Raw genomic sequence first — 25,524 nt, 5'->3', positions numbered from 1 at the left:
ATCTCAGGTACCTAGAGTTATGGAGGTGCCTTGCGAGGCTTAGCAAAAGCACTATTTTGACCAAGAAGTTGATTTTCAGTTTCAGTGCTGCAATAAAGTTTATTTACATTTTGGAGATTAGTACCGTTCTATGTGATGAGTTTTATGCTATGCCAGCCACGACCGTTGTCTAACAGCGCCAATCTGGTATTGCTCACATGACTGCAGAGGTGGCAGCCCGGAGGGGACTGTGTGCAAGGCGAACAAACTGGATACACATGGGAATAGCAATCAGGTGTTCGGGTCTTCCCACAGAGTGCCATACCAGTATAGCCACATACTGAGTGGCGGCTCCTCTGTAGAGGTTAGTGTAACCCTGAAGACTAGGCTGAGAAGTATGTAGCAGGATCGCTTCCTGTCCCTCAAGAGCCCTCACTGTCCTCTGTTAGAGAGCATTAGAATGCCAGAGATGTTGAAGGGTTCCACAGCCATTGAATGTAGATAAGGTTAATCCCAACTCAAACATGAGATAAGAGCGATGCAACCTTCTGGCAGATTCAATGCACTTGTGGTGGAGATAGTCAAACACAGGGGGACAAAGGACGAAACTGCCTAGAAGTTCATATGTATGCCAGGTGCAGGCTAGGACTTGTGTTCTGTTGGTATTGGCCAACCGCATTGTTTATGGCACTTGAGGGGGCACCCGCAAGAAGGGATGAGCCCCAAGTCCCAACACCTGCCATTGAAGTAGTGTAATGGCCTAGGACCTACGTTTTAGGATTCAGGCTAGCAGGTAATAGAGCCACTGAGACTGGTCAAGAGTGAGACTGTGCTCCAAGTTGTGAGACATCCCCAGCGAGGGAGACTTCAAGTGTGAGGACTCACAATGAAATACTACATATGACACAATACATTACTATGCCAGTCTAATCTAAAAACATCATATAGATAGTTTGTCTTAGAGATGCTCGTAGTTTGTCATGGAGATGCTGAGAGAAATGTGGTTCCCGCTCGTAATCCTTGACCAAATATCCTCATCGCTGTTGAGTTTAAAAGAATCTATAAATGTGGTAAAAATGTACTGTATGTTTTTGTTGCAAATTCGTTCAGCTCAAACTCAAGTGTTCTAACGTTTCTGGCTTTGCCTACTCTAGCCAATGTCTGCATGCAGTCCTCTCCTCCGTCCCACCAGATCTGATGTTGTTAATCTTGCTGGTGGGAAGCAAATTCAGCTCAGATCTTAGAAAATGATACCTCCACCTGCGACTCAGGGATTTTCTTGCATATAGAGGAATGGAGCCAAGGCCTTTGTCTGTTAGATGCGAGATGCGGAAATGTCTGTAATTGAGAATTGACTCTCTGGTTCTCACCGAGTCCAATTACTGAAACTTTCTTTTACACTTAAAAGCTGTTTAATGAGAGTCTCATTACTCACATCCAGACACCTTGCCATATAAGGTCAAATATTTCCATTGCCCTTGGAATTGAAGAGAACTGAGTCCGAATTCAAACCATAGAGTTGCAATAGGCTCGCCATTGGCCAGATTTAGAGCCACTCTACAAATCATGCCCTCCAGTTTGCTCCATTGGGCTTTCAATGGTAGGGATTCTGCCCCATACACCAGTGAAGGAATGATTTTACCACGGTAGAACTTAATAAGCAGCAACGTAACAACATAGAAAAATTGCCATATCAGCTATTTTTTTCATCTGCGCTAAGTGTCAGACTTATCAGAAGATCAAATTCATTATTCAAAATGAATACCCAGGTATTTCAATCTAGATACCTGTTCTAGCTTTATATCATTCAGGTACCAGTCAAAGTGGGGTTTTCTGGTCTTTTCGGGGATAACATTGGGGATAACATTTACAATTTTATTTTCAGGCAGCTTATTTCCACCTCCAGCTCTCTCATATATTTTGCGATCGTATTCAGATCGCGCTTTAGTCCTATGGGTTTCTGATCGAACAGAATTATATCGTCAGCGTAGGCCAAGTGCCTGATCTGCCATTGGCCTAGTTTAGGGGGATAAGTATCTCGAGAAGCTAAAGCCATTTCCATATCCGCTACGTAGAGGTTAAATAATGCTGGGGCTAGTACGCACCCTCGTCTCAACCCTCTGTGCATAGGAATTGGTTCTGATAGGAAACCCTTACCGTCCAAACAGACTTGGATCATGGTGTCCATATGTAGATGTCTCCGAATGTTAAGCAACTTTATCAGAAGCTTGCGACAGACCAATAAATGCCACATAAGTGGGTTGACTCAATAGCTTGGATTGTTGCTGGATAAGATATAAAGTGAAGGTGTTTAATGCTGTGTCTAACCCTTCCCTGAATCCTGACTGATTTACTTCCTATGATTTGTATTTCTCCATCCAAGTTATGAGATTTTTCAGGACAACTGCAGAGAAGATCTTGCTCACTGAATTAAGTTAGACAAAGGGTCTGTGATTGCCCGGACTGCCTGTATTGCCCTTCTTGAAAATAGGAACCAAGATCAGTTTTCTACGATTTAAGATTTTTTTTTTAAAACAGGATCCTCCGGAAGAAGTTATAGAGAATTTCAGACCACAAAATGGGATTTCCCTTAAAAACCACCATTTGTACTCCACCCGGTGCTGCAGCCGTTGAGGGTTTAGCTTTTGTTAAGATCTAAAGTATGTCATTTTTAGCGAATTCCATATCCCAAGCTAAGCCTTCCCACATCCTCTTTAATAGATTTCCGTATGTAAATCATGGAGAAGTGCGCTATCCAGACCTCCTCCCTTTTAGAATGTATTACGGGGTGATCATGCGTACCGCCCACATTATTAATTATGTGCCAAAAGTGTTTGGACTGTCTGGAATTCAGAATTCTCAACATTTTGGATGCATCTCTTTTGTATCATGAATTATTTGCCATTTCTTGTAGCTATGTTTTAGTCTTTTTTTGTTTTTTAAAATCGTCCTTCATATCGTCATATCTTAAATTCCATAGGTTGCTTTTGAGTTATTTTTTTTTCCCTAGCCACCGCCTCGTCAAAGCAGTGCTGCCTGCGGGGACAAGAAAATGGCTAATATTAGAGAATACTCATACCTGGAATATATCGGAAAGGTAACAGAATTTGATTCAAACAAGCACTGGCAAAGCCAATGGGGCTTAGCTGCCATATATCAAGTGCAGCCCAAATACACATATCGGGCCTCATTACGACCCTGGCGGTAAGGGATTACTGGTACCGGTAAAGGCACAGGTACCGGTAATCCCTTATCGCCCTATTACGAGTTCCCTTTGCGGGTCCTCCCTTAATGGCTGGTAAAACCAGCCATTAAGGAAGGGACCCGTAAAGGGACTTTAGAGGTAATAACGGTACCGCAAATTGCAGTACCGTTATCAAAGCCTTCCCCATTCCCATTGAGCCCTATGGGGGCTAAAATGGGAATGGGGAAGGGCCATGGTGAATGGGGAATTACTGCCTCTGCCAACCTTGGAATGGGGCGGTAATTGCTCCATTCACCATGGCGGAATCGGTAAGGTTTTGGAGGCAACCATGGCACTAATAGCGCTATGGTTACCTCCAGGGTCGTAATGAGGCCCATCAACTTCAAACCATAAATAAAGTACAATAATGGTTGACCATTTATAGCAATAAAAAGTCTTGAAGTGCTTCATAGAAAACAGGCACACAAGTCAAACAAAAAAAGTAACATAGACACGCACAGACACACACACACACACACACACTGTTCTGTCAAGCCGCAGACATCTGGTACTCTTTCCATGAAGGCACACACAGAGTGTTTAACTTTCAGCAAATCAGAATTCCAGAAACAAGCACACGCAAGGAGGAGTAATGACACATTAAAAAAGGTATATATATATTCATATGCACATTTGTCATGTGTCAATCCATACCAAACGTTTTTGCGCCACTAAGTTTCCTTATAGTGACACCTATGAGGTTAAACCTAAAAAGGAAACCTTTCAGGGATGATGAATAGGCAGCTGTGTTATCAGTGGCAAGTAATAGACCATTTTGTGTTTGGAAAAGATTTGTCTGCTTTTGCTTGTATCTTCAAATGTAGAATGTGGTAATAAAGCAACATCAACAGCGAGCTCTTCCCTATTAACTATCTAGCAGGCCTCTTTGTGCACCGAGAGCTCCACTTGGCCTTTGGAGGCACGAGGAAGGGGAGAGGAAGCCAACACAAACCCTTCCAAATGTTTCTGTCTTTTTGCCTGGGCAGGAAGGAAATGTATATGATGTCATGAAATACCAAGATCGCTTTTGTAGTCTAATTATAAACAGCGCATTAATACATCACCCATGTGAAGTGCTCTCACCCTCACCAAAGTCACACTTTATTCAAAAGATCATCTGAGCAAGTTAGTTTTTATTTCTCAGCAAAATCTTTGTTTCTAAACAAGAAACACTGGTTAATAAATTACACATCCAAGGTAACATATTTTCACTCGATTCATTCGGTCTGGTAGAAACAAGCTCTGGCAAAGCTAAAAGGTTTGGATTTGTAGTTGTTCATTGCATTTCACTTTTATAGGCATGCATTTGTGTCAGCCCCATGAAGAATGGGCTCTAAGCTGGAGGGCTGCTCATCACGTAACTATTATTAGACTCTGCTGGCCGATTACATATTTCTAATATTGTATATTGGTAGCTGAGGGCTGGACTAGAAACAGGGGTAAAAAGCCTGCGGCTTCACCAGCTTGCTACAGAAGCCCCTAACATGCTTGTTATCTCGGTTACATCCGACACACCAGTATCAATAATGTCAAAACACACGTTCAAGCTCTGTTCACCTGGGTTTGTAAACAAGGTCCAACATCTTGCTATTCAAAAAACATGTATTTGAATGGGGGAGTGGGAAGAGGGACTGGAAAAAAGGCAGGATGAGTAGGACTTTGAAGAGGGATTTGAATGAGGGGAGATGAGTAGGGGTTGGAAGAAGGACCGGCACGAGGACAAGGAATAGAAAGCGGACAAGGGAGTAGGCTAGATACTGGGTCAAGGGACTGGGACGAAGGACGGGGTGAGGTACCGAGACAAGGGACTAGGCGTAGGACTGGGACAATGGACTGGAATGAGGGTTTATGAGTGGGTCTGGGATGAGGAACTGGAATGATAACCAGGGAAGATGGTCTGGGACAAGGCACTGGGAGAGGAACCGAGAAAAGGGACTGGTAGGTGGGACTGGGAGTGGGAGGTGGGACTAGGAGTAGTACTGGGGTGAGGGACTGGTACAAGGGACGACAAAGGAATGGGGTGAAGGAAAATGAGCTGGGAGTATGACTGGGTTGAGGGACTGAAACAAGTGACTACTAGTTGGCCCAAGACAAGGGACTGAGATGAAGGACCTGGACACGCAAAAAGGACTGCGAGCAGAACTGGGGTGAGTGACGGGCCGCAGCAGCAGGAACAGGCCTGGAATGAGGGACTGGGATGAGGGACTGGGACGAGAGACTAGGAGAGGGAGGAGTAAGGGAGTTGGACTGAGCATAGGACTGGAGTGAGTGATGGGTCGAGGCAGGTGGGATAGGACTGATATGAGGGACTGGGAAGAGGGACTGAAAATACCAAAAAAGATTGTAAAAAAAAAGTATGGTATATTTGACCGAATTTAGGCTGTACGAAAATCCCCTAAAACCAAAAATTCGATCAAATATGGCATACATGACCATTATAGCGAACAAGGGGAAGGGTGTTGCTGGGGTGTCCCCTCCTCCCCTTGCTCGCTATAATGGTAATGGGAGTTGCAGGGGTGTCCCCCACATAGGGGAATGTGGTTAGAAGAAGAAAAAAGAACAAGAGAAAAAAGGAAAGGACCCTGCAGTGCCGTTTCCCAAGCACGTAAGTGAACTGAACCGGTGTCGCAGGGAGTCGGCTGCACACACCGAGGTGTGCCCCCAAAAGATGAGCAAGGGGGAGTGTATTTGTAGGGTATATTTGAGGAGGCATGTACTTTTGGTTGTTTGACTATAATGGTCAAGTTAGCTATGGTCTTTTACGGCCGCAAACATTTCCGTTACAGGCAAACAACCCAAATCCTGAAGAACTAGGTGTGGGAATGGAACATGGCAGTGGGACGAGGGACTAGGATGCATGACTCGGATTTGTATTGAGACAAGGCTCTAGGACAAGGGACTATGAGAAGGAACTGGCACAGGGACTAGAACTGGGTAAAGTGAATGGGACGAGGGGCTAGAAGTAGTACTGGGATGAGACACCGGAACCAGGGACTATGAGCGGGACTAGGAAAAGGGAGTGGGGTGAAGGACTAGGAGAAGGACTGGGAAAAGGGATTTATATCTAGGGTGAAGGACTGGGATGAGGAACTAGCATTAGGAATGGGACAAAAGACTGGTATGACAGACAAGTAAATAGGATTATGATTCGGACAAGGGGCTGGGATGATCAACTGAAACAAGGGTCTTTGATGAGGGTCTAGGAGTTGAACCGGGTGAAGGGACTGGAATGAAGAAAAAGGTGTGGGACTGGAACGTGACAGTGGGACGAAGGACTAGGATGCATGACTCAGATTTGGATTGAGACACAGCTCTGGGACAAGGGACTGTGAGAAGGAACCTGTACAGGGACTAGAACAGGCACAAGCAACTGGGACAAGGGGCAAGAATTAGTACTGGAATGAGACACCGGAACCAGGGACTATGAGCGGGACTAGGAAAAGGGAGTGGGGTGAAGGACTTGAAGAAGGACTGGGAAAAGGGATTTGTATCTAGGGTGAAGTACTGGGATTAGGAACTAGCTCTAGGAATGGACAAGAGTCTGGGATGAAGGACAAGTAAATAGGATTATGACTGGAACAAGGAGCTGGGACGATGAACTGAAACAAGGGTCTTGGATGAGAGTCTTGGAGTTGAACCGGATCAAGGGACTGGAATAAGGGGCCAGGAACTGGATAAGGGACTAGGATTCGGACTGGGCATATGACTGGGCTGAGTTACAGGTCGGGGCACCAGGAATAGAACTTATATGATGAACTTGGACAAGGGACTAGGAGTAGGACTGAGGTGCTAAGAGTAATGCTGGACGAGACACCGGGAGCAGGGACTATGAGCGGGACTGGGATGAGGGACTAGAAGAAGGACTGGGGAGAAGGATTTATATGCAGCACTTGGGTGTAGGACTGGGACGAGGAACTAGCATTAGGAATGGGACAAGAGACTGGGATGAGGGACAAGTAACTGGGAGTATGATTGGGCTGAGGGACTGAGATGCGGGCTAAGAGTAGGTCTGAGACAAGGGGCTGGAGGGATGGACTGGAGCAAGTGTCTTGGATGAGGGTCTAGGAGATGAACAGGATCAATGGATCTGAATGAGGGGCTAGGATTTAGATAAGGGACTATGATTAGGACTGAGCATAGGACTGGGCTGAGTTTCAGGTCGAAGCACCAGGAGTAGAACTAATATGAGGAAATGGGACAAGGGAATAGGAGTATGACTGAGACGAGGGCCTGGGACAAGGGACTGGGAATTGGAGTAGGAATGCATCAAGGGATTGGGGTGAGGACCTAGGTGCAGGTCTGGAATGTGGTAGTGGAACAAGGGACTGGTAGGAGGGACCTGGAGTAGGGCTGAGATGAGGCACTGGACAAGGGATGAGGAACTAGGTATAGGACTGGAATGTGGTAGTGGGATGCGGTACTGGGCGGAGGAGTAGGATTGAGATGGAGCGCTGGGATTAAGTACTAAAATGAGAAACTGGGAAAAGGTATAGGACTGGGACAAGGGATTGGGACGAATGACTAGGAGTAGGACTGAGTTGAGAAACCAGTGCCATGGACTGGGCGTAGGACTGGAGTTAAGGACTGGAATGAGGGACTATGATGAGAGACTGGGATGAAGGACTAGGGTTGGACTGGGATTAGGCACTGGGGCGAGGGACTAGGAATAGGACTGGAAGTAGGGATTGGGACATGAACATGAGATGGAAAACTAAGAGTGGACTGAGAGGGGGACTGGGAGGAGAGAGTAAGGGTAGGATTGGGAAGAGCGGTTTGCAGTAGGACTGGGATGTGGAATTAAGAGTAGGACCAGACTAGGAATAGGACTGGGATGAGGGACCATACCTCCTTTTGTTCTGAGGTTTTTCTTGTTGGTATAAGACTTGTGTGAGACACTGGGAATAGGATAGGGGTAAGGGACTAGGATAGCTAGTTATGTTTCGTAATTATCTGGGCTCTCCTTTTTTCCTTTGTTTGCTTGTGCCTGCACTGAGACCTGCTGACAGAAGAAATCATGGCAAATGGCAGGACACATACAATAACAATCTGTGATGCAGCAAATGCATGCTGATACCATACATATTGCCATACCAACCAAATATTCTGCTTCTCAAGGTCCCTTCCTGTCCCTCTTCTCTCTGCAGCAATGCTTTGGCCAAAAGGCGGTGTTAAAGCACCAAAATATGTGCAAAACAATGATTGAGATACATTTGATTTTGTCAAAAAGGTGCAAAAATGTATTATATTATATTGTATACAATATCAGATAGTGGGAGCATGCACACCAATGCACCCCTACGATTGAACAACATTAACTTTAATTCAGACAGTACAGAATTGGAGTAGATAATTTGCTAGTTCAACATTTGTCTTACTCTTGCAACAATGCAGAAGTACCATTTTCATATATCCTTTTCAAGTTCTTGAAGTTATGTTTTGGCACATAGATTTTCAGTGTTAAATTAGTCTAAACTAGACCCTAACCTACATTGAAATATACCCTATCCAATTAGCAATTAGGCCATAACAAGTGGTAAACTAGACCATAATCAACTATACAAGGCCATTACCAAAATAAACAAGACACCAATCAACTGTAAATTTGGTCATTAACAACAGTGATCTCGATTTTAACCAACTACAAACTAGAACCCACTCCACTGTAACCTAGACCCTAACCAGAAGTAAACTAAACACAAATCAACTCTAAACTAGAACCTAACCAGAAGTAAACTAAATCCCAACAAACAGTAAACTGAACCTCCTCATGTCTGTGTAAGACCCAATCTAACAGTAACTTGGGCTCTAATCAATTCTTAACCAGACCGCTACCAACTCTAAACGTAACCCACACCAAGAGTACAGGAAACCAAAACCAACAATAAACTAGAATGTAACTAATATGTAAGTGTAACTTCAAGCTGCCACTTCTGTACAGTTCAGATGTGGCAGCAGCAGGGTTCGAAATTGAGCTCCTGCTTCTAGCACAGTAGAGCCTGGTTAGCTTGAAGCCAACAGCTACCAGGAGCAACTTTGGGATCCTAGAACCAACTGGGGCCTTCCAAACATTTAAATAGGACATTAACTTGAGAATGTTAACTTGAGAATGTTAATAGAAAATAATTAGAACACATCTAATACACATTTAAACACAATGGTTCATCCAAAATGGACAAAAAGTTAAAGGAGCTTCTCTGGTAGCTCCTGGTTCCCCGGCGGTAGCTCCTGCCGACCGGGTGACACCTGACACCCAGGTGCTGGTTTTAGCTCCTGCTCATTGAATCTCAATTTCGAACCCCGCAGCAGTGAATTCAAATCATTTGCACTTTCTTAAAATGACAATAACATAATTCAGCAACTGCATTTCTTGGCTTGCAAGTCAAGGTAAACGAGCATCTTGCATCTGACGGGACCCCACCTGACTGGCCTGACCCACCCTCCATAGCCCTCATTATTCGGCATTGGTCACTGGGGAATGTTTGAAAGTACAGCATCTAGGCCTTCCCGGCACACACATCTCAACTCCTGCCAAAACAATGCCCTGATTCATGAAAGTACAGTCCTCTGTTATTGACCAGTCCCAGATGTGGGACATAGTGACAACCTTCCAGTCACGCAACTCCCAAACGCGTGAGCATAAATCCCTATCCTTCATGATAACTTCTGGTATCTCCTCCTCAGCTGAGGGGCGTTGGACCTCCATCTCGGTGATGACTCCTGTGTCGATGAACACCACACTGTCTCGTCTGGTCCAAACCAGTTCTTACAGCTGTACTCAGGCCGCCGACCATGTCCCAGTAACCCTGGCCGGTCTAAGACCTGCAGTCCTCGATCCTTATTCTCATGCGTGAATGAGTTCATAGTTAAAACAATCATTGCCAAGGGCAAAGATGTATTGGGGTGCCTAATAAAAGGTCCACTAAAAGGAAAAATAATAGTAAGGATCAGGGTGGAATGACATCACTCTCAGGGTCGAGGAGATTCGTTAAAAAAGGTCCACCTGCAAAGAAAAAAATACCTCACCCCTGCTCTGCGACTGAAAACTTTATATATTTATTTATTTAAATGATCGGCTCTCGCATATGTTTCCTGGCAAGGCAAGGAACAGCATCCTGCGTCTATCTGGAACTGACCGCTCTCACCCAACCTGACCTCCAGACACCTCATCTGTATAGATCACTGATCACCTACCTGGTTCTGAACTGGAGATGAGTCAACACACCATCACCAGGCCTTCCGGTACACGTATTCCGCCTCCTGACAACACAATGAATCATTTCACTAATCCCTGTCCCTCCTGCAGGGTCCACTTCTGGTTACCAAGTCATATGATGACTTTCTATCCTGCAATGCCCACCATGACAACAACTTACACTCTTTTATGAGCAGCCCATTGTCCTTACCAGTTCCGACCAGTCTATGGGTCATGGGTGCTGATGACCTTGGCACCAGTTCTTTCTGAACATCACATTTAGGCAGGTATAGTGCACATACTCCGAATGGAGTATACTCCGAATGGTCCATGTCAGGGTGGGGGGTGGGGGGACATCAGAGGTCCAGGACTGTGTCATTTTAGGAGGTGTGGCCAATTTTTATTTAATAATGGCAGTCCATTATGGCTCATTTCACTTAATATTTCATTTACTTCCCATTATTCCCTCTTAGACCCATGCGCTTGTTCTAATCTTTGGGGTCTGACACACATACGCAATCTGTTTATATTGTATTCTTAAAAGTAAGAACAAGCTTCATGGCCTGCCTGTAGTTATGAGCCAACACTTCTATAGGAATCAACAAACGTTTCCCAAGGTAGCAATACAAGTCTCAAAATAAAAGAAAGTGGAGTCTGTGTTCTTTCATTCCATCCCACATTTATAAACAATATTCCCTGACTGCAATCTTCTATGTAGCAATGTTTTTTCTGAAAGGAGATCTCTTCTAGGCGGATCTCTCTTGTGCCAGGATCCAGTTCTCTTCACCCTTATCTGCTTGAACAGTGGCTTTGTCGTAGTGTTTAGAATACTTGGCATTGGCTCTGGGGGGAAAAGAACCTCTTTAGAAACCTGGGCAGCCTTATGTGTTTAAGCCACATCATTTTTCCAACGTGTGCAGTTGGCTTGCCACCTAAATCACTGCACAATGAATAGATGCCATCTTGCCAAATGTGCACCCATTATTTTGTGGCACTATCTAATATTATGTCCCTAGTAGAAAGTTGGCCATTGCATTGGCGTTGTTTATGATAATGTTGGTGGCAGATCAAGTAACCCCAGCCACATAGTTTAAAAGGTTTTTTCAGTAACATCTAGGGCAAGTCCTATCTCGCAGCGCCCATTGTTCCATCAGCGGGGTAAACAGTTTATGTTGCAATCTAATAGCCCGGCATACAATGTCACTCACCCCCTTTGTTTTCCACATTACACAGTACACAATTTCTTTCTCGCTGAGAGTCGATTATCATTCGCCAATGGATATTGCCGAGGGCACGTTTTGAGTCTTGTCCACCCCTTCTTGCCTTGGGTGATTACTTTCTGCTGATACACGTTCAGGGGAGACTTAATCTCTACACCACCCATTTTCCAGGAAAAACAAGCATAGTACACATAGCCTGGTACATTCTCAGCTGTGCATGAACTCCTTGCAGGCCCATGAAATATTGTTAGCAAAATGGACTCCCAGGTCTTCCAAGTGCTTCATCGTTTATTGTGAACTTCAAGTTAGGGCATTATTTAGTCCTATCATCATGACCTGTATTAAAGGTATGATCATGATCGTCACAAAGGTTTTGCCAGTGTCCATCGATTTTTGTTATTACTCCTCCGACTTCTGCACATAAAATCAATGGTGTTGGGCTACTTTTGATTTTGGGCACGTTGCCTGATGTATTTTCGGTGCACTGCGCAAACCATTTATATGTAGGAGGAACATGAGAGGAGGAAGGACACATCCTTGCCTCATCCCATGCATATCAGTCGTGGTTTCACCACAGTTCCCAAATCTAACTGATGCTCTGCTGTTTGAGTACAGAGTGGTTACACATTTAACCAAACCCTTTTTTAGCTGTCAACTCTTTGTTGATATCAGGTGGAGGATTAATCACTGATCTATGGTGCTCTTATTTTACTTTGGAACCCTTGCTAGCATAGTGTCTGTTGCCTAGTCCACTGATCTCTTGTAAGTCATTGTCATGTAATATTTTGTATGAGAATCTAACCCAGAGATCGGGCAAAGGCAACTAGCCACCTGTTCCTTCTCCCATCTGCTCTATTTTACATGAGCCTGATGTCAAGACCAGCTTCTTCATCAAATTAAAAATCATGGTCTGTATCTGTGCCCAGATTTGTGGTTCACATTTCATAAAGTTCAGTGAGACGCTATCGGGGCCTGGAGCCATCACCTGTATATGAGGGTCTTCAAAGGTACCCTGCTGTGGGATCCCTACCTGCCCAAAACTGTTGCCCTCAGACCCGCCTAGGGTATGGGGCAAAATGGTTGCACTATGTAGTGGCAGTAATGTCTGTATAGATATGCAATCCAGTGGTGACAGTGGCTGGATCATTGAGGTCTGGGAATTGTTAGCATACTTAGACTTTGGGGCTCCCTCCTTGGAGAGAAGGGGGTCTTAAGGGTGATGTTGAAGCCAGTCATTTATGGAATATCCTTAATTTCAAAGTGTATGGAGTTCAAGTGATGGGAAACCAGAAGAGTGAAGGGCAAAAGTAGAAATAAGCACAGTGTGGACAGCAAAGGATTCAGTTGAGGAGAGCTAGGGAGCACAGAGTGCGACTGGGTGAGACTTAGGTGAAAGATTGAGCAAAGCGGGGGTGAGGTCTAGGCCATGCATTGATTTAAACACAGGAAGAAGGAATTTGAATAGGGAGCAATTTCTAGTATAGAAAGCCCACATAAAGACAGGGCATGGAGGTGTGTAAGTATTGTGGGAGGCTGTCGAAGGTGCAGATTGAAATGTTTAATACTCTGTGAGATGAGCAAAGGAGTGAAGGGGTTATTACACATTTCAGATGAGCAAAGAAGAGGCTGGAGCAGTAGTCCAAAGGAGGAGAGGAGTTTGCCTGTAGGCTTAGGGTGTGAGGAGCAAATGAACAGGAGAGACACTGCAGTGGCTCCTACTGGGAGCGGGGTAGCAGAGATGGTCCCATTGTTCCAGGAAATAGAAAAGAGCAATCAGTGAGGGAGGAGGTCACCCAAGCGAGAATAGTTCCCTGAAAGCCAAGATTTGAGAAATTCTGAAGGGGGAGGGATGGTCAACTATGTCAAATGTGTCAAAGTGATACATGTGAATGAGGAGTGATGAAAGAAGGCAGTGATGAGCCATAGTGAGGGAGTTGTTGGCATAGGTGAACACTATCCCCATTCAGCCTCTGCTATTAATATATTGGGGAGAGTCACCAAGTTCATGTTCCTCGAGAACTTTGGAAGATTTAAGGAGGGAGGCAGGCCAATAGTTGGGAAGGACAGTGGCCACTCTGAAGGAGGCTGGAAAGATAACAGAGGAAAGTCAAGGGCTGAAGAGAGGAGAGAACAGTAGCAGGTCAGGGGTACTAGCTGAATGACTGCATGCATTGCAGGGGGGTCATCAGTAGGACAGGAAGGCCTGAAAGCCCAAAGGAGAGGTGCCAGCTCAACCGTGCTGTTTGGTGACGAATCCAATAGTGAGGAGAGGGTGAGATGGAGTGTGGCAGAGGAAAGGAATGAGGGAGAGAGATTGTTGAGGTACAGTACCTGCCATCAGTTAGAGTGAAGAGGGGAAGGGCAGAGTTGAGGCGGGCAAGCATTGATTGGAAGGTCATGGATAGCTTGCACTGATGAGAGCAGATACGATTGTTGTTATAGATGACTTGGCTGTGTCGAGAGGAGCAGTGAGAGCACGGAATGATTCCTTGCATGAAGCAGGGAGATATAGAGAGTGAGGTTGTCCATGTGGTACAGGCTGAGGGACATGGTCGTCATCAGCTGTTTGATGGCTGTGGATATCCACAGTTGAGGGTGCCGGCGAGTGGGGAGTGAAGGACACGAATGTTCAAAGTGAGATGCCATTGGAAAATTGAACTCAGAAATACAAATTCTAATTCAATGGATTCAGAGGTAGGAAGTGGACTTGAAGGGAAGTTCTGACATGGTCTTGGTTGTGGCCACGGAAGCAGGCTTGAATTTTCATTAAGTGATTTTGGAAGGAGTGGCGCACGAGAGTGGAGGAAGCACAAAGATACTAAAATGTAGGAGGGTGTGGTCAGAGGTTGATGAGTCAATATGATATGATATGATATGGCATTTGTAACGCGCCTATACACAAGTGTTTCAAGGCGTGACGAGGCAGGGGGGGAACAAGGGGAGACAGACAACGATCCTACTAGGTCAGGTGTCATTCAGATCACGCAAGTGCAAAGGGTAGAGGGGAAGGGAAAAGTGCTAGGGGGAAAGGGAGAGGGGAAAGTGCAGTACAGGGTTATTAGCATACAGCATACAGGATAAATAACAAGGGCCAGCTGGTGGCAAGTGGAAGTAAGTGCAGACAAGTGCTGGGAAGGGGGACTGAAGGGATACAGACACTGTCACGTAGTGCAGGGGTTGCCAGGGAGGCAGTGCAGGGGAGAGTGGCTGGGCCAAGGACCGAGAACGGTGAGTGGCCCAGTTGCAGATTCATTGCAGTTTCAGTAGCATTAACGGGGGAGAGGGGGAGAGAAAGCAGAGGCAAAGAGGAAGGTTTTGAGGTGCTTCCGGAACCGGAGATGGTTCTCCTCAAGTTTCAGGGAGGCAGGAAGCCTGTTCCCGAGGGAGGCCCCTGCAGCGGAGAGAGATCTGCCCCCAACTCGTTGTTTGGAGAAGCGGCTGACCCTGAGGGAGTTGGAGGCGGATGAGCGAAGAGCTCGAGAAGGAAGATATTTAGGATTAGGAAGAGAGAGTTGAAGGTATTTTGGCCCAAGGCCCCAGACGGCCTTGTGGACAATGCCGAGGGTTTTTAACTTGATCCTCGCAGTCACTGGGAGCCAGTGCAGTGATTTCAGTCCTGGAGAGATACAGCCCCTGGGCTTGAGGCCAAGGACAAGTCTCGCAGTCCTGTTCTGGGGCAGACAATGTGGGTGAGGAGGAGAGAAGCATTAGTTCAAGTGAGGAGGAGGGAAGCATTAGTTCAAGTGAGTTGCCACGATTGTGGGTCCGCAGGGTATGGAATGTGACCAGAGAGCGTTCAGAGACAGTGGTGTCCTACCAGAGTTTCTTGGCAGATGTATTGGTGTCTTTGCACATGTCTGGAAGAGAGTGCTTCTTTTGCCCTAGAGCACCCCAATCCAAGCAATTCGGATGGAGCTGGGACTCACAGCCATGAAATAAATAGTAGTGTGGAAATTGTTATGTCTGTATAGGAAGTGTATGGATGACCCAAAAACAGGATGTTTCGCAGTTCTAAGGAAAGCGCTTGTGGCAAGTGATATGATATGATATGATATGGCATTTATAACGTGCCTATACACAAGTGTTTCAAGGTGCGATGAGGCAAGAGAGGGGGAACAGAGGGAAGACAGACAGCGATCTTACTAGGCCAGGTGTCATTCAGATGGCGCAAGTGCATGGGAAGGGGGAAGGGGAAAAGTGGGTGGGGGAAGAGGGAGGGGAAAGTGCAGTACATGGGATAATAGAATAAATAAGATAAATAAAAAATATGGCCAGCTGGTGGAAAGTGCAAGGCAAGTGCTGGTAGGGAACTGTAGGGATACAGAAAACAAGTCCCCAGGTGCAGGGGTTGCCAGGGAGGCAGTGCAGTTGTGCAACTGGCGGGTCCTGGGCCCGAGATCAGAAGGGTCGCCAGGTAACCGTTTCAGTTTCTGCCAGGAATTCAGCAGGGGCGAGGGGGAGAGAAAGCAGACGCAGAGGAAGATTTTAAGATGCTTCCGGAACCGGAGATGGTTCTCCTCAAGTTTCCGGGAGCCAGGGAGGCTGTTCCAGAGGGAGGCCCCAGCCGAAGAGCGAGATCTACCACTAACTCGTTGCTTGGAGAAGTGACTAACCCTGAGGGAGTTGGAGACGGATGAGCGAAGAGCTTGAGAAGGAAGATATTTAGGAAGAGAAAGTTGAAGGTATTGAGGCCCCAGGCCCCAGAAGGCCTTGTTGACAATGCAGAGGGTTTTGAACTTAATCCTCGCAGCCACTTGGAGCCAGTGCAGAGATTTCAGTCCTGGAGCGATATGATCCTTGGGCTTGAAGCCAATGACAAGTCTCGCAGTCCTTTTCTGGATTAGTTGAAGAGGGAGGAGAGTAGAAGCAGGCAGATTTAGAAAGAGGCTGTTGCAATAGTCCAGCCTAGAGAGAACCAGAGCTCTGGAGATAGTGAGCTTCTGGGGGAAGGAGAGGAAAGGAAGAATACCTCTGAGGAGGTGCAGCTGGTAGTGTGACTTCTTAGAGACGTCAGAGATGTGAGGAGAGAAGGAGAGTGTGGGGTCAAAGATAACCCCAAAGTTTTTAGCCTTTCAGGTGGGAGCAGGAAGCGGGCCAAGAGAAGCCGGCCAGAGAGTGGCAGGAAAGGGGGGAGCGGGTGTACCGATGTGGAGAATCTCAGTCTTACTGGCTTTAAGTCAGAGATCATTGGTGGCACATCACTCCTGGATAGCAGACAGACAGTCAGAGATGGGTGAAGGAGAAGAGGTGGCTGAGAGTAGCCTGAAAATTAGCTGAGTGTCATCCACATAGCACTGGAAGTTGGGGCAGAGAGCGGCAATGTGGTGGGAAAGAAGTGCCAGGTATTGGTTGAACAGACAGGGAGAGAGGTTCAACCCCTGGGGAACACCACAGGTAGAGATGGAGATAGAGGAGAGGAAGGACCCAAGTTGGACCTGGAAGGGTCGATCAGAGAGGAAAGAAGCCAGCTACCCCAGGGCCTGACCAGTGATAGCCTGGTTGAGCAGGATGGCATGGTTGACTGTGTCAAAAGGCAGAGGGGAGACCAAGCAAGATGAGGACACAGGGGGTGTTGGAATCGAGGTTGGAGAGCAGGTCTTCACGGATGTTCAGGAGAGCAGTTTCCGTGCTTCTGGCAGCTCTGAAGCCAGACTGATGATCATGAAGACAACCAACAGTTTCAGTGTGGAGATTGAGCTGGGAGATGGCCAGCTTCTCCAGGAGTTTGCCCAAGAAAGGAGTGATGGAGATTGTCAAGTGAGGACTCAACTTTGACAGAATGGCGAGTGCTGTGCCACACAATCATACGAAAACTGGGTGAACCTGAAGATACCTTGTTGGATAACCCAGACAAGGTTAAAAGAAAAGTGTACATCCATGATTGGATAGCAAACCAAAAGGAGCGCCGGCAATTTTAATTATATGGAAAGTCTATTCAAGAAGCACGAAAACTAAACAACCTTCCTAGATATCTTAGGATGTTCCCTAACTGGTATTTTAGGGATCAGTTCATGAGATTCAGGCTGAACATATGAACACATTACCAACAAGGGAGATACTCAGCCGAAGAAAGGGTAATGATATATATATAAAAAAAAAAAAAGAAATGGTGTTTCAACTGAGGCTTAGGTAATAGCAGATCAAGTGACATTTTTCAGGTTTGTGAAAAAAGTAAGAACAGTAATTTAAAATGAAATGCCTTACAATGAACCCACAATAGGTGGAATGAAAATCTCAATCTCCAAACGTGGCAAGGTATTTCCCATACAATCTTGGACAACATTAAAAAACAAGTGGCTTAACACAAGCTGAGTTTCTGCAAGGGGATCAAACTCTTCCTATCCCCTCACAGCTTACACTAAATAGGGCAAGCCCCACTCATGCCCCAAATTAATGGCATAAAACCAACCATCCTCACTGGTGTGCACCTTGAAGCGTCTCTTGTGCTAGATGTAATTACCAATAAAGAGCTCAAGCAAATAACCGACAGACTCCGAAAATATGGCAAAATACGACTTTATTCTGAGATCAATAAAGCAAGGTGAACTGACGAACAAAGGACTCATGCTTGCACACACACAAACAAACTTGATTACACTGAGGTTATATATCCCAATATGCACTATCTATGACATCATAATGCGTGGCAAACTTCAAAACCTATTGGAGGGAAGGATTGGTTAGGGGAACATATGTACCTATGGCATGCACAGGGGTTAGTACTTCATTGGATGGCGCTTATCTGTAGGGCACGCCTTGAACTACCTGTAAATACGTATAATACTGATTATAGTAGAGAAAATGGCAGCGGATTGGTTTTTGCAACGTTGTATAGCACGTTGCCCCATAGAACCTATGATTAGTTGGCATGCTCAACCAACCTTGGAATTTTGGCTTGTTAGCAGCACGTAAGCAAAACGAAACCCAGGTGCTTGAGTAATGTCAGATTACTCCCTACTTTCCCAATTAGTCCATCATCTCTCATCAGTCCAACCATAAGTCAAAGTTTCCCGTCTGTAGTTGACCTTGTAGGCTTCTCTCTGTTCTGGGACATTGGAGGGAGTGCTAGCACATCACAATCTTCATCCGAGGCTTAATGAATAGCCCTTGTTTTTGACTTCTGAATCACGTGTGATGAGACCACGAATTTGTCAATTTCAGCCTCCTGTTTACTGCTATTCGATTTACTTATACTGGGTGTTCTTGCTCCTCTTGGCCTCCAGAGACGTGCTCAGATGTGCTCACTCCATCTTATATGCGTCTTATCCATTGTTAATTGTCTAATAATTGGCTCTTGCAAAAGTTTTCTTCTTCTTTACTCTGATAGGTGGACTGAATCCTTACACGAGCCGGCGTCCATCTTCCTATCATGGCCGTCCTCGACCACATTATATTTTGCTGTATAGCAAGCGTCTATATGTCTCATTTACCTTGAGTTACTGCGTATTTACACTTATTGGTCAGCAAGTTACTTTATCTTCTTTGTATATATGATTACTACATGATATTGGTGCGTGCTGATATCCTTCCACTCTTTCAGCACAAGGGTACATTCGGTATGGCTGCCTGAGTGCATATCGTCTCTCATACACTTGATGCGGTATAGGGACAACACATGGGGACCCACATATAGCTCTTCTCCTGCTTTCCCAGTATGATGGCAGTGAGGGGCGGGAGCCAGGGAACACACATCCATCTGCTCCTCTACAGTGGCCTCCACAGCCCTATACTAGACACTCTCAAGGCCATCTTTCATACCTCAGCATTATCTCAGATGAGTACAAATTTCATTGCATCACCCTCATGCTCATGCAGCTACAGTGGCTCCTCCTCTATATTTGCATTGAAATTCAAGTTATTCCGATTATGCTCCCAGCCATTTACACTTGAGGGAGAAATGATGCACCTTAGGGGACATGGGACTTAGATGAATAACTGATTCATAATTTATTTGGCTATGTGATGCTATTAGGACTGTTACTACACACTGCTGCCATTTACATGGTCTCCAGCCACTCTGGCAGATCTAAAAGAGACTTGATGCGCTTGGTTAGTGTTAGGAAAGATTTCTCCTTTAGGCAACGTTCCCTCCATATTCTATGGACTGCCAAACATTTTGCTTTTGTTTTTTGTTTTTGACCTGTCCTGACTTTTTACAGAGAAGCAAAGGCTTAGGTTTCACTTCCCCTTTTTGCTTATTTTGTCAGGGGGAAACTGATCAGCCCTTCAGATTATCAGTACTTTACGTTTTACCTGTTTTGATAACTTTCTAACAGTGCACAGAGCATCTTACAATGCAGTGAGTGCTTGGGGATACTTTAGTATAACCCTATTCTTTTTACACTGGGATTTGTGGTTACTTTGTTTGTGCCTAAAGGCAAGCTGGTGGCAGCAGTTACATTTTTACCAATTTTGCAGTACGTTTAGCATGCACATTCACGTTTACCACTTCTCGCTACTAAACGTGGCTAGTGCCCTAAAGTGACCATGCCACAATGTTTTTTGCTTGTTCTTTGGCTATATTGGTTTTTGCCCATCTTCCTGCCTTCTCGGGTCAATAAATCCCTAATATGGTCATGCATTTGCCAGGGAAGGCTACTGCGTTCATGGGCCAGTACATGCCCTTTGTGTGTGGAAACAGGAAGTGGTTGGGACTGTCTGTCCCAGTTCACAAACTGTGGTGCGTCTAGTGTACATGCATGAGTGAAATCCCCAGTGTTTTTCCAATTGGACCACTGCTGGCTAAATGAGTGGTGCAGATCCTTGCTGTTGGAGGACTTAGTTTGATCACTCATCTGAATTTGGGATAAGAAGAGGAGCAGTAGATCAGAAATAGAGCCACATAACCGTTGTAGCTATTCAGCCAACTAAGACTCGTGCACGTCTCCTGAAGAGGCCTGGTGTCCTTTCCTGCAACTGTCCCGTGAAGACCTGCTGGACTACCTGCTCTGAGAAGTTCCTCTACGGTACTTTGACCCTTGGACTGGCGGGACCAACCAGTCCTGACGTCTTCGAGCCTTCGGAATCGTCCCTGGACCACCCAGTGGACTGACCAGCTATGAATTGGGTGGGCTACTTGCCCAGAAGCATCGCTGTTCTGCGTTTTTATCTGGATTTACAGTGGTCACCAGCTCATCCTACAAGTCACTTTCCAGCCAGGTTGTAGCATTCCAGCATCAAGGGATACTGTACTGGAAGCACGTCTTTTTTCGCGACTGGTTAGACACCCGCTGTTACCCTTGTGCAGTGACTGTCGCTCGAACTGGCTTCCTTCCATCTGGAAGTGTCCTAAAGAGGCTTGCATCAGTGCCTGCTGCATTTCTTCTTCAGAAAGGGTTGCACTCAGCACCTGGCCCTGACCGGAATCTTCCTTTCACCCGCAGCTCCTGGGAAGCTTCTGCTGGATACAATGGTGGGAAAACCTATCTCCAGTGACTCCTAGTTCACCTGCCAGGGCCTATGGGAAAATTGGAATAAAGGTGGTGAGTAATCACAATAGTTACAGCAACCCCTGTATCCCCTTTAATAAACTTTGTGAATAACTTTGATTTATTCCATTCCCTTGCTTTTTAACCGTTTGTTTTCAAATCCTTTCTAAGAGATAGAAAATGTATCTTACTTAGCTGTAAATTCCTTGAGAAGTCTTCTGGAGCATGTTTCACCACCACAAGAACTCGTCATGTCTTTGTCCTTTCTTCTAGAAGGAACTTTGTGACTTTTGGGCACAAGACACCCTTCAACATAGGGATCGGACTCATAAAGTTAGGGTCTTCATTCTTGTGAACTGGTTTTCTTACTGCATAATTACTTTCCTTCCTTTCAGGTGATTAAGTGAACTGTATGCATTTCTACAGACCAAAGGTGACTGTATATATGTTTTATAACTGAATGTTGTGTGATAGTATTGTATGCTTGATTCATTTGTTAAGTGTGTTTTGGGGCTCATAATGAATAGAGTACTTTTGTACTTACCTTTCTTAGCAGAATCATTGTGTATTTCACTTTGTGGACTCATTGTGGACCCATGATCCCACTCACCTCTCCTGGGACTAAGCCTTGACCACACTCCACACTTACCTTGCTTGGGTTTGGCTAATCTCTCAGAGTTTCCCTGTTCGCTACAACGAGGGTGGCCACCTGAAATCTGTCCACCAGGCCAGATTTGAGTAATTCATCATGACAAATAGTTTTTTACAGCGGTGAGGATAAGGTCTTGGGTACCCTAGTGTTGTCCACTGGTGGAGTACCCTGATTCTACTTACATATAACATTGTGATTTGAACCTAGTAGTAATATAACAGTCACCTACTCTATTTAAATATGGAAAATGTCACTGTTAGATTATGCCCAAATAAAATACTGGCACCCATACATAATAGAAGTGTACATGTGATCACAAGTGGAATGTTGCTTGAGAATGTTTATGTGTCAGGTAGCAGCTGCATTCTAAGCTTGTCAGTTGACCAGATTACTACTGAAGGGTGGACGGTGGATGTCTTCCTGGAGACATTTATACTCAATGCCTGCAACCTATTTGACCCTGTTGTCACAACCTGAGCAAGTCTAAATAAATACTCTATACTTACCCATGGACTCCAGAACAATCTATTTAGAACTTTCCCCTTCCCCTCCCCCTTCCCCTTTCCCCTTTGCACCCCCTTCCCCTTTCCAATCTGGCTTCCGTCCCAAACATTCCACTAAAACTGCTCTCACCTCTATTCTCAACTCACTCCTCTCCGCTCGTCATGCTAAACAATCCTCTATTCTTATTCTCCTTGATCTCTCTGCTGCTTTTGACACTGTCGATCACCCACTCCTGCTCCTCACTCTCTCCTCCTTTGGATTCAAAGGCCCTGTTCTAAAATGGCTATCCTATTATCTTTCTGCCCGTTCCTTTGCTGTTTCATGGGGAGGCCAGACCTCTCCTTCCTTCCCTCTAACTTACGGTGTTCCTCAAGGCTCTGTACTTGGGCTTTTCCTCTTCTCTCTCTACACCTCCCTTATCGCCCCTGTTATCTCCTCCTTTGGCATCTCCAATCATTTCTATGCTGATGATACTCCGCTCTTTCTCTCTTTCTCCTCCTTCACACCTGACCTCCATCTTAAACTCTCCTCTTGTCTCACAGCCATCAAGAACTGGATGTCCTCCCGCTTTATTTCCCTCAACACTGATAAAACCGAAGTCCTTTTCTTCCCCTCTAATACTCTTACCCCTCCCTCTCCTCCCCCTTTTATCCACTTTCCTCCCTCCGATCTCCCTATCTCCTCCCATGCTCACAATCTAGGCATTCTATTTGACTCCTCTCTCTCCTTCTCGCAAAACATTTCACTCACATCCCGCACCTGCCGATACCACCTCTACAATATTCGCAAAATCCGCCCCTCTCTTACATTCCATGCTACCAAACTACTAATTTCCTCGCTCATTTTTTCCGCCTCTTCTACTGCTCCTCTCTATTCTTCGGACTTCCCTCTTCTCAGCTTGCCCCTCTGAAAGCCATATACCACTCTGCCATTCGTACCCTTTGTCTCCTTACCTCCTGCGACTCCATCCCCTCTTTGCTCTCTCACCTTGGCTGGCTACCTTTCCACCTAAAACTAAATTTCCACTTTCTCTGCCTTGTTTTCAAATCCCTCCATGGTCTTGCTCCTCCTTATCTCTCCTCCCTTCTCTACTTCTACTCGCCCTCTCGCTCCCTTTGTTCCGTTGACCGCTTCCTTCTCACTGTACCTCCTTCCCCCTGTGCTTCCTCCCGGTTCCGCTTTTTCCACCTCCTTGCTCCTCTGCACTGGGACTCTCTCCCCCTCCCAATCCACTCTTCCTCTACCTTCACCTCATTACGCACTTCCCTTAAATCCATCCTTCTGCATTCCCCACCCTGAAGCCCCCCTCCTACCCTCTCCATTCCCCCCCTGTTTCTCCCCTCTTTTAATTCCTCTCTCCCCTCTCCCATTACATTCTTTCTCCCTTTCTTCAACACTTATTCTATCCTTCTCCTGCCCCCTCAACACTCCCATCCCCACTCCTCTCCCCCCCTCTCAGTTAATTGCACCTTGCACTGTTTTGTAGAATGATTCAAGTTGTATTCTTGCTCACAATGTTAATTGTTGTTATTTCTCTGTATTTGTTGTTCCATTGTACAGCGCCTTGGTGTAAGGCGCTCAATAAATAAATAAATCAATCAATCAATCAACTACACAAAACCTAAAACGTAACAGTCACCATGTCTACTTTTGCTGCTCTAAAAGAAGATAACTTAAAAGAATTGTGTGTAGAACAAGGACTGCCATCCTCTGGAAACAAGGCTGATTTGGTGCAGAGATAATTTGATTAGCAGGAGTCAAAGGTTGTTCCTTTGCCTCTTAACAGTGATGAAGTAGGTTCCAGGGCTGACCTTAGCAGTAGTAATGGCCCTGCAGTGACTGCCACTGTTGAGATGGAAGAGGTAGGGGAAGATGAGTCTACCAATGTTTCCCTGACAACCTCTGAGGCTGAGGTCATAAGAGAAAGAATCTAAGGCTTAGACTAAAGGAGCTTGAATTCAACATGGCCGAGCTGGAATTTGACAGGGTGGAGAAACAAAAGGATAGGGATCATTAGTTGGAGTTGGCCAGACTACAAGGGTCTCAGTGCCCATCCAGAGGATCTGGGAGTGGTTCTGGTTTCCTCTTCTCATCCTAGATTTCCTAAGGAAAGGATCTGCTATGCATGATAAGAAGAATGACATCATAGATTGTGTTATAACGTGAAGGTTATTAGAACCTTCATGACTGTGGTTCGATGTGTCGTTCCTCGGGCTGCATTCTATTCGGAAGCCAGCTGGAGGAAGGACGCAGCGGACCTAGAGAGGGAGCTCTCCATTAGCAAATAAACTTAAGTAACAAACTGAACACAAGGCTACGAGGAATTTATGTACACACGTCCACACAACAAGTGGCGACGAGGATGGCCGCTTGATCCGCATGAAGGAGAGCTCCCGTAACACAGTGTTACAAGGAGCGGGCGGCCGGAACCAGCACGGACAACTGAGGCGTAACTACAGGATCCAGAATCACTGGTTTATATAAGGTACTGCGGCGACAATATAATTGAAGAAAATATATATAGATTTACGTAGTGATCGGCCAACAGAATAGTACATCCTTCAAAGGGGGCACGAGCCTCGATGAAAAACGGCATACGCGTATGATGTGAAGCGTACTGACGTCCCCTGCGACGTAAGAGGAAAGGACCTTAAAGCGCCCTGTGCGTGCCACCATCTTGGGTTACTTCGTGTAAAGTGGAAACGAACACGAAACGCGTATCATATTAGTAAAGAACAACATTGTATCAAGCCACGTTATGCGAAACACCTAACAAACTATTGATGAGAACTTAAAGTCTGTCATTTCATTGATCAATTGTGGATGCTAATGCAGGACGTAAAGCAAGCTGCCAAATTAGAATGTTGATGTCACAAAGGTGTGCACCAATATGGTGCAAAACGAACTAACTCATACAGGTTGGTAGCAGTGAGACATTTACAAACAATACTTTCCAGGCAAAAAAAAAAGTGAGAGGATAGAAGAAGACATACAATATCAGCATGCAAAGCATAGTGGCACCGGAAAAATTCTTGGCACAACCTGGAACTCCAGTTTTTTCGTGGGAACAATGGTTGGACAATTTCCAGGTTTATATGAGGGCCATTGGCGGTGCCAAGTTCAGCAATGATTTAAAGGGGGCCACCTTACTCAGCTGTATTGGGACAGAGGCCTTGAGAATTTTTCGGACGCTACCTGATGGTGGTGATACTGTAAGTGGCTCTGGTGACTCCACATCCAGTTCTAGGAAATATGAAAATGCCTTGTTGAAATTAAGCAAACATTTCGGAAACAAGACTAATGTA

General features: G+C 45.6%; 1 protein-coding gene across 1 annotated transcript in view; it reads left to right on the top strand.

Annotated features, from left to right (window-relative positions):
• The window catches only part of DNAJB4 (DnaJ heat shock protein family (Hsp40) member B4), a 358,470-nt gene that overhangs the window by 1,452 nt on the left and 331,494 nt on the right, over positions 1–25,524 (top strand). The window lies entirely within an intron of this gene.

Source organism: Ambystoma mexicanum, chromosome 1q (genome assembly GCF_040938575.1).
Source record: "Ambystoma mexicanum isolate Mex_15411 chromosome 1q, UKY_AmexF1_1, whole genome shotgun sequence".
Taxonomy (NCBI): Eukaryota; Metazoa; Chordata; class Amphibia; order Caudata; family Ambystomatidae; genus Ambystoma; species Ambystoma mexicanum.
This window is presented reverse-complemented; position numbering and strand designations above follow the sequence as displayed.